The sequence below is a fragment of the Lycium ferocissimum genome, chromosome 12 (genome assembly GCF_029784015.1).
Source record: "Lycium ferocissimum isolate CSIRO_LF1 chromosome 12, AGI_CSIRO_Lferr_CH_V1, whole genome shotgun sequence".
In the NCBI taxonomy this organism is placed as follows: Eukaryota; Viridiplantae; Streptophyta; class Magnoliopsida; order Solanales; family Solanaceae; genus Lycium; species Lycium ferocissimum.
In genome coordinates this window covers 27,158,874-27,168,629 of record NC_081353.1, presented here as the reverse complement: position 1 = coordinate 27,168,629, position 9,756 = coordinate 27,158,874, and the positions used below count along the sequence as shown (strand labels likewise).

At 33.7% G+C, this 9,756-nt stretch overlaps 1 long non-coding RNA gene across 1 annotated transcript; it reads left to right on the top strand.

Annotated features, from left to right (window-relative positions):
• The first annotated feature begins 6,952 nt into the window (after nucleotides 1-6,952).
• LOC132040807 (uncharacterized) lies at nucleotides 6,953-9,422 on the top strand. The gene is made up of 3 exons (XR_009410785.1): nucleotides 6,953-7,110; nucleotides 7,197-7,290; nucleotides 8,933-9,422. It is a non-coding gene; the product is annotated as an uncharacterized LOC132040807 (long non-coding RNA).
• The last annotated feature ends 334 nt before the right edge of the window (nucleotides 9,423-9,756 follow it).

The following is a 9,756-nucleotide window of genomic DNA, read 5'->3' as shown; positions in this document are numbered from 1 at the left end:
TAGCCATGAAGCACATGTTTGATACATCTTCTGGTTCTGTTTCTGACTTGTCTTCATCAATCCAGGCTCCATATGATCGGAGGTGTGTTGCCTCCTGTAATTTTTTCGTTTCAGTTCTGGACAGTCTGCCTTGATGTGTCCTGATTTTCCACATTGGTAGCATCTATGATCATTCTTTGATTCATCGTTATTCCTGTATCTACTTCGTGGTTTCTGTCTTCTATTCCTTAAGATGATTTTGACTCTTCGATTTATCATGGCAAGGACTTCATTACTGTCGTCGTCTTCTTCGCTTTCCTCGGTGGCAGCTTTGAATACAACAATCTTTTTCTTTTCCTCCTTGGCGTATCTCTTGATGTGATTTGTCTCAAAGGCCATTAAGTTTCATCTGAGTTCATCATATGTCATATCATCCAGCTTTGAGCTTTCCATAACAATAGCTTTAGTTTCCCATGCCTTAGGTAGACTCCTTACTAGCTTCCTTCCTTACCTATTGTCCACTTGTATAGACAGATCCAAGAGATTTTAATTCATTTAGGATCTTACGGAATCGAGTGAACATGGATTCGATGTCTTCATCTTCCTTCATTATGAACATCTTATATTCCTTTTGAAGAGCGTCAACCCTGTACTTCCTTACTTCTGACGTACCTTCGTAGTGACCTGTAGTTTGTCCCACATTTCTTTGGCTGTCTCGTAGTTTGAGATCTTCCCGAATTCTTCACCGCTAACTGCACAATAAAGCAAACTGATAGCTCTAGCATTAGTTGAGATTACCTCTTGTTATTCTTTTGAGCATTCGAAGGATTCAATATCAATTTTGGTTTTCAGATCTTTTGCTTCAATGTTTGGGATTGGCTTGGGTTAATTTTTAATTACTAGCCATGCTTGGTAGTCAGTTGAAAACACAAAGATTTTGACTTTCTTTCCAGTGGTTGTAATGCAGTCCGTTGAAGTATGGCGGTTTTGATGAAGAGTGACCATCTTGCAGAATTGCACCAAGAATGTGATATCTAGACATTTTGATATGTTCTCACGTGCTGTTAGGCGACTTCTTGAGAGACCCGCTCTGATACCAATTGAAACACAAGGGAAGAGGGGGTGAATTGTAATTCATTTGGATTAAGTTAGTCGACTGTTAATATGGTTAGTCGACTTCCCTGCAAAACTCAAACACTGGTTAGCAGACAGATAATAGTAGACAGTATAAAGCAGAAAGCAATGAGACACAGAGATTTTATACTGGTTCGAATCACCGGTGTGGTGCCTATTCCAGTCCCCTTGGGTTAAAAGGGTTTCCTTAGAGCCTTGTTGGTAACTTGATTACAATTGTGGTTCGTCTTGAACCGTAGTTCCCATTTTAGACAGTTTTCCAATTGTCCCCTAGTGACAACCTCTGCCTGTATTGCTATCTATTCTCTTTTTTCTTTTTCTAACACTCACAGACTTTTACAAGCTATAGTGCTTTTTACAAGATGAATAATGAATAGGTGTTTTGCTCAAGTGAAGTTGTGGTTGTCTTCGGCTTGTGATGTCTCTTTTTATAGTTGGCTTCACGTCTGGAGAGTTTGACAATTAATAAATCTTTCCTTTGGATTGATTCTGATTTGGCTTGCTCTAAGATAACCCAAGGGAGTTTATCCTCAATCAGGGATTTGAGTGATCCCCTGATTGATCTTTGGATCTTTTTCGCTGGTCTTCTTTCCTTTGTGACCGAGATATGAATCTTCTTTGCTGGTCTTCTTTCCTTTGTGACAATGATGTGATTTGCCTTGAATCTTGCTGGTCTTCTTTCCTCCTTTGTGACCGAGATATAAATCTTCCTTTGTTAACCTTCAGGTCTTGTATAGTATTCTGCTGCTGATTTTACTTCTTTCCATAGGTTTCTTCTTGATTGGCTAGATTGGATCTCGACCCGCGTATAGATTTTCTCTGATTGATTTGCTCGGAATATATTTTCCTTTTCTGTGGTCTTGATTTGTATGGCTAAGCTAGTCCTTTACAGCTTTCGTTTTCCTTTTTTGTTCCAGCTTAATACGATGGCATCATTAAACAATTAATTAAATTAATTACTTTTAACCTACAAGGCTAATAGTCTAAGATTAAATACTTTTATTTTTTGTATTATAAAATTTTTCATATCTTTTTTACATCAATTAAGTTACAAAATGAAATGTCTAACCACGCGAAGCGCGGGTCAATTAACTAGTTCCTTATAAAAACTCTCACTTTCCTCTCCCATTTTGATGTCACCTGAGGTATGACATGCAACCCTTCTTGGCAAGACTAAGAACCTGCCGGTCCTTCTCGTCAGCCTCGCCCTCCGTCATGGGTTACAAGCTTCACGTCATCCCATCCCATATACCATCTCTAATATAACGGTGTTTCCATTATAAGGTCCTGATTAAAGGTTCCATATGTTTGTCAAGATGCTTATGTTAATGTTTGTGAGAACAGTTAAAACTTTACTGTGCTTCTGCGATGTATTAAGTTCTTTTTTATATTATGTAGACTGCATTATGCATTATGCATTTCGCAAATACATATATTAGAGCAGTTCCAATTTGCCAAAACAGCGCTAATGTCTATTTACACTTGCGCAATGTTTGAACCAAAGCTGATAAAACATACAAGAAAGAGTAAACAAAACTATAATGAGCAAACCAATGAAGATTTCATGCATTTGATTCAGGGTTCTACAAAGTTTGTTTTTCCATAGAGGCAATGTGGTTATAGTACTCATATTGTGTCAGCCATGCAATTCGTACTGCATTGGCAGAATAGCTATGCACTCTATAAAAGAGGTTCGTGATCTACAAAAGGGGCAAAAAAAAAAAAAAAAAAAAAAAAAAAAAAAAGAAGTTTTCTACCAGTGTATATCGGGAAGAAATGGCTGTACACAATAAGTATGTGTATAAAAAACTAATGCCAAGCATTCATTAATTTTGTGTAAACATTGAATGCTGACAAAATTTTATGTTGTAATTGGTGACTGTTTTTTTTTTTTTTTTTTTTGGAAAACTTGTGTGAATTTAATTCGAACTGTATTACATTATGTTGGCTTGCGTCATAACCTAGCTCTTTGACGATGAAAAGCAACAGGAAGAGGGTCAACGTTGCAGATATGTCTTGTCTTGTATTTGAAATGGTGTAGCATTTATTCTCTTAGCTGCTTTAGTATGTTAATTTGTACAAAAAAACATAAAAAGTGAATGACTTTTTGTTTCTTTAACCCATCGAATATTTTGAAGCAAATTTGATTTAGTAGAAACATTAATATTTGAATTCGGCTAAGCTTTATTATTCAGTGTCATTGGACGATTGTTACACGATGGGTGTAGGTTTGGTATCTAGCAATTCCTTTCTCCTTTCTCCCAAACTCCCAAACCCCTTATGAAAATATATTTATTTAAAAAAAAAAAAACAATTAACATTTGAAACCGAAGAGAATGCAACAATGAATTTATCGTTGAAGTCATCAGTTCGGTAGAATTTAGTTGTTTTAATTTGAACTTTATGTTTGTTAAAAATAAATTTTGATGCACATAAATAATGGAAAAATCCATAGTTTATTCTCGGAACTTGAGAACAAATTCACGTGACACACCTGTTGGCCACAAACAATTCATTTGGCTTAAACACCTTTACAATTATATAAAACAACCCGCTTAGAGAATTCTAAATAGAACCCTATAAATTAGAATTTTCTCAAATTGTAAATTACAATAGAACCCTTTCAGAACAAATGAAGAAGAAAGGATTTAAGATTAACAGTCTAATTTAGAGAGACGTCTATTTCAGACCCTGGTCATCCAATTATCTAGATTCAAATTTAATCTTTGCACACCTATTTATTTTCCACTTTCAAAATAATTTTGAAGAAGAAAATGACCGAAAAGAATGATTAATAGAAACTCATGAGAGATGACCAAATATTAAATCATTTTTCTGCAGAGAAGTTGAAGACAAAAATAAAATAAAAATGGAAGCTTGAAGCTAATCGAAGGAGGAGGGAAAAATGGGTCAAATTTTGGCTAAATGGTTTTCATGACCCTTTTTTTAATTACCTATCCTTTTATTTTTACTTGTCATGTATTGACTTGACATGCCTATTAAGGAACCAAGTATAGAATGACAATTTTATTATATCAATCCTAATTATTGCTAAGTAACCAAAAGATTGGAATTACCAAAATATTTTAAAAATTGTGCAGTCACTAATAATTCCTTGAAGTTTCTAACTCAACAATTAATAATAAGGATGAAATAGGTATGAAATGATACATTATCTCTCGATTTTCTAAACTGAATAATTAAAAATAGACATTCATTTTTAGTACACAGAACAAGTAAAACTGAACAGAGGGACTAAAAAAGAGCCTTAGAGACCTATACTTAAACAATTACTTTTCATCAGGAGCTTCCATGCGCTTCTGTTGACGTTGAAATTTTTTTATAGGGGTAGAGGCATAGATATGACATGGTGTGTGAGGGAGTGTTTTATTGATTATAATGTGAGATCCACTACTTTTTTCTCATCATTCTCCATTTCTTCCTCTTCAATCTTCTCTCTCCTCTTTTCCCCTTTTCTCTCATTTTCTATTTTGTATTAATTTTAAAACTAATTCTATTGCACGCAGATCAAAACTTTTTAAGATATTCATTATCTAATTTTTCAATTTTGTCTTGATAATTCAATTAAACTCCGAACAAGCTTAAAAGAAAATAATTGGCACGTTAAAAGAAGTTTTTAATTCAAAAATTGATAACTAAATATGAATTTAGGATACTTCTGAAAATAAAAACACATTAAAAATTGGACTTCCTTTTTTTCCCTTTTTCTTTTGGCATATATTCAATTTAAAGCTGCTACATTCTGCACATGAGAAATCCAAAATTTTAAGTGTCATCAAAGTAGACCTTGAATCTAGGGTTGTGCAAAAATCGGTTTAACCAATAAACTGCGCTGAAAAAATTGTTAGTGATTTATCGATATCGTGTTATTGGTTAATGTAATTTTTTCAATGGATTACCAGTCCGATTTTTGACTTTTAAGCTTTTATTAACGGTTAAACTGATAAGTTAATAAGAACATAAGGTCTTATTAACATTACCTTTTTAAGTTTATTTCAGTGATATTTCTCTGTGAAAAATGTGGGAGGTCAAACCAGCTGTGTTTGATACTTGTTGGTTCAATTTATCGGTCAAATCGATTTTTACACAACCCTAGATTAAGGGTCTACTTTGATGACACTTAGAATTTTGAATGTTTTGGGTGTAAAATGTAGTGACTTTGAATTGAATATATGCCAAAAGAAAAAAGAAAAAAAAGGAGGTCCAATAAATCTTTCAAGGTGATTTTACTTTCAAAAATATCCTAAATTCATTTTTATTTATTAGTTTTTGAATTTAAAACTCTTTTCAAGTGCCAATTATTTTTTAAACTTGTTCGGAGTTTAACCGAATTATTTAGAAGAAATTGAAAAATTGAATAATGAAATGGAAGAGTAACTTAAACAATTTTGATGTAAATTGCTTTTAAAATTTAATGAAAACAGAAAATGAGAAAAAGGAGGAAAGAGGAGAGAGAAGATTGAAGAGGAAGAAAAAAGACACTGAATAAGAAATGGAGGAGAAGGGTGGGTTTCACATTATAATCAATAAAATACTCCCTCACACGCCACGTCATATCTATGCCTCAATCACTGTAAAAAATTTCGTAGACGAGAGGTGAATTAAAGAATTGGAGCTGAAAGAGAGTGTGCTGACAGGGAGACCCACAAAAAAGCACATGTCAAAAGTAGAAGGTGCCCTCACACAGCTGGAAAAAGCATGCCTCACATTTCCCCTGAGTTTACATCACATGAGACTTCAAGTAAGAAGCTTGCAGGGAGAAACATGATAGCTAGCTGACAAGTGTTAGCATGGGCAGCAAAGATGAAATGCAGAGAAAAGAGGTAAAATATACAAATAGTTATTTTTTAATTTTGTAATTGAAAAAATATTACTCCCTCCGTTTCGATTTAAGTGTCTTAGTCTGACTGAACACAAAATTTAAGGAATAAAAAGAGATTTTTGAATCTCGTGGTCCTAAATGAAAGATGTGTGTAATGTACTAAACTATCCTTTGAATCTTGTTGTTTTAAACTTGTTATGCAGGATGTTTGAATTATCAACTTACTAAATATAGAAAGGAACACCTTTTTGACAGACAAGAAAAAAAGAAGTAAAATACTTAAATTAAAACGGAGAGTATAAATTTTTAAACTATACGCGTTAAATGTTATGAAATTTCAAAGGGCACATGTGAAACTCGAGGACATTAGCAACGAGCATCATCTATGAAATTTGGAACTTCACGACTGACTTTTTTTTTAAAAGGTCAAAAAGTGACCAGCGAATGATACCTCTTAAAAAAAAAGAGGTTTAAGCGGGTCCTCTAGATAGTCAAAAATAATGTGTGAATAAAATAAACTAATTATATATAGTTAAATTTCCTTGAATAACATAAGATATAATTCTACAATATCATAAAAAGTGATTAAAAAGCTTTAGATTGCAAGTTCCTTTTTTAGTACAATATTCTTGCATTTTTTAAACTTTTTTGGTCAGAATTCTTGGCTCAAACTCCTAGTCCTAATTAAGACGAGATGCAGAGAGGAAAAGGTTCTTCCACGTATTGATTACTCAACAAAGCAAAGAGTATGATGTTATGAAATTGAAGCGAATTCAAAATTTAAGAGTTAAATGTAGAGTCGAAATTTAGAGTTGGAGGGTTAAATTTGCCAAGTTAGAATCAAATGCATGTACATTTTCAAATGTTTTTATGATCTTTAATTTATTTAACTATATAATAAGAGTGGGTCATATGGACGACGAATGGTAATTCAGTAATTACAAGCTTCAAAGAGATACATCTGTCCGTCCATCTTCAAATGCAAAACAGGTGTCCCGTTTACTCTCTCTTTTACTTCCTTCTTCTTCATTATTCCTTTGCTTTTTGATTTTCTTCTTCTCCTTCTTCCTCTGTTGATTATTGATCTCTTCTGTTTCTCTGTATTATTGTTTTTTTTGAAGTTACTTCTTTGCATCCGGGAAGTGTTGCATGAGGTAATTTGTGTTAATTTTTTATTTTTAGATTTTGACTTAAGGTTTGAGGTTTGTGTTGTAATAATTTAATTAAACTTTCATTTCAGAGCCAGACAATTGAAAGTTTTGAAGCTCAGACATAGCTATTGTCAATTGAAACTTATGTACTAGCGGAGATTAGACTTGGATATTCCGGAGTAGGTATAGTACTTGTCGACTATCTAGCTTAGTTCTTTTTCCATAGGGATACACATACGATTCTAATTTTTTTTTGGATGTTGGTTAATTTTATAGCCTTCTTTGTTTCTATGTCTGATTCAGCAAAGCCCCTTATTATTTCCACTCTATATCTAATTTCTCTCTGAAACAGCGACGTCATCATAATCATTTGTCCCTTTGATTGGGTTGTGTTTCTGGATCACACCACTGTATGTCCCTTTTTCCCTTCGAAAAGACACCTCGATAAGTCTGTTTACCAATTAGATTTTTAGTGACGCAAACCGAGCCAAGTTGTTGCTCATTCTGTTCAAAATTTCTACTTTGAGACCAAAGTATTAATGCTGCTGTAAGAATTTAAAAGCTTATTTTTGGTAAAAAGGGCTTTCCTTGTGATGCCATTTACAGCTGATTAGTAACAAGGAATTCAAATGCCATATGTTTGTTTTTTTCCGAGTTAGTTATCATGGAACAATATTGCTATAGGGTAGAATAATAAAAAGGGCATCAATCACACCGGTGGCATAAAAAACTTAGAAGAACAAGCGGACCTACAATTTCAAGATTTAACCACGTACTCCTCTTCTTTTGAGCCGTGGTAGCTGGTATATCACTTTTCAAACTATTTAGACCATGTTCCAAGTCAGTAGCAACCACTGGAAAGTGTAACATGCATAATACCCTTTGGTGAACTTATCTTGGCTTCTTTGTACATGATATATGAACTTATTAAGCGTACAATTGATGTCTTTTTCTAAAGTTGGTGTTAAAATTCAGAAAAACTTATTCAGAAAGGAAGCAAATTCAAAGTCGAGTCAACAAATGGATGGCTCAAGCTTAAAGTTCTTGTCAAATATGTCATAGAAAGATTGAGCTAAACTTTATTTTGCAAATAAGAAATTTCAGGGAAGTTTCTAGTGGACAAATGGGGGCAATTGAAACTTTCTAATATGAAATTTAATTGTACTAAAAATGTTACGATGTCAGAAGAAGAGAAGTTGTAGAAAGAGGCGAAGAACATGCCATGGAATGAGCGATTGAGCACAAAAATTGGATGGTCCGAAATGATGCTAACATTGACCTAGCCGCTGACTACCACTCCATTATTGGTCACAAGGACTTGTGCTTATGTGATTTCGGTTAGTATTTACTTCAGTTAGGCCATTTGCTTTAATTTTTTTGTTACAAACTTCTTTGTGTTTCACTGAGATTGCCATCTTTGTTTCCTTCTATTTGTTCTGTTTACTTTATATAAGATAATTTAAGCTAATTCAAGTTTAATTCAAATTTATTTACTTGATAACTACTATTTTGCCAACAATATCGACTAATACTTCTTATACATCACTGAGAAAAAAATCGACAACTACTGCATTGAGGTGTTATGTATTTGCAAAGATCTTTATTTTTAACCCTTTTTATTTCCTTTGTCGGTGACACGTGTTATAAGCTTCCACTTTAGGTATACAACTGGATTCCACCATCTTTACAATCCTTTTTCTTCTTGTTTTGTTTCTTTGCTCTCTCTCCGTTTCACGCTCGGTACGGTGGCTTCTGTTCATGGACATCCAATTTTGCTTCATACGCTAGCATTAGTTTTATTCTCATGTTCTGATTGGATTTACAGGTGAGCTTTGGTTTTAATTTTTTCTATTGCTTTCGGTGCTTTTCCTTTATGGTCATACGAAGGAAATTTTTCACAAGCTCTAACATTTGATGCATGCTTTTGGAGGTGATTGATTTTCTTCCTTTTTAATTTTTTGACTGAAATAGTCTGGTCTCTTCTTCAAGAACAATAAAAATGTATTTGAGATTTCGGATAAAGTCTCTAACGTCTTTGATCTGCATTCTGCATGTTCTCCTATCGTTTGTTGTACATGGAAAAAAAAATCTTATTCTACCAGTAGAATGGAAAAATATCAACACCGATGATGATTCTCTTACTGAACTCTCTAACAACTGTCTAATATTACGACATATTACAAGTTTTGGATTACTTTTTTTTTTTTTTTTTGCATAATTCGGAACGAAGTTGATTTATTTCCTGTTTTTATGAGATTGCAATTGCATTGAACTAGAGCAATTATGTTGATTTGTCTATATCACTGGAAACACTCGTTGTTTAGGAATGATGCAAGACCAAAGGCCAGATTTATACTCTGGGTCTACCTACATGGTCATCTCAATATAGTTAACAGACTTCTGAAGTGGGGATCAATGTTGATCCTAAGTATGTATTGTGTCAAACACAACAGGAGACTAAAGAGCACCTGTTCACAGAATGTTCATATGCAAGACAATTGTGGGGGGAATATTGATGGACTAGATGCACTTGCCAGCAAATACTACATTAAACAGTGGTCAGATGATGCAATGGATCCTTCAGAAGACCAAAGGGAAATCAAGTCATGCACTGCTGCTCAAATTGATTTATACAGAATCAGTTCATGC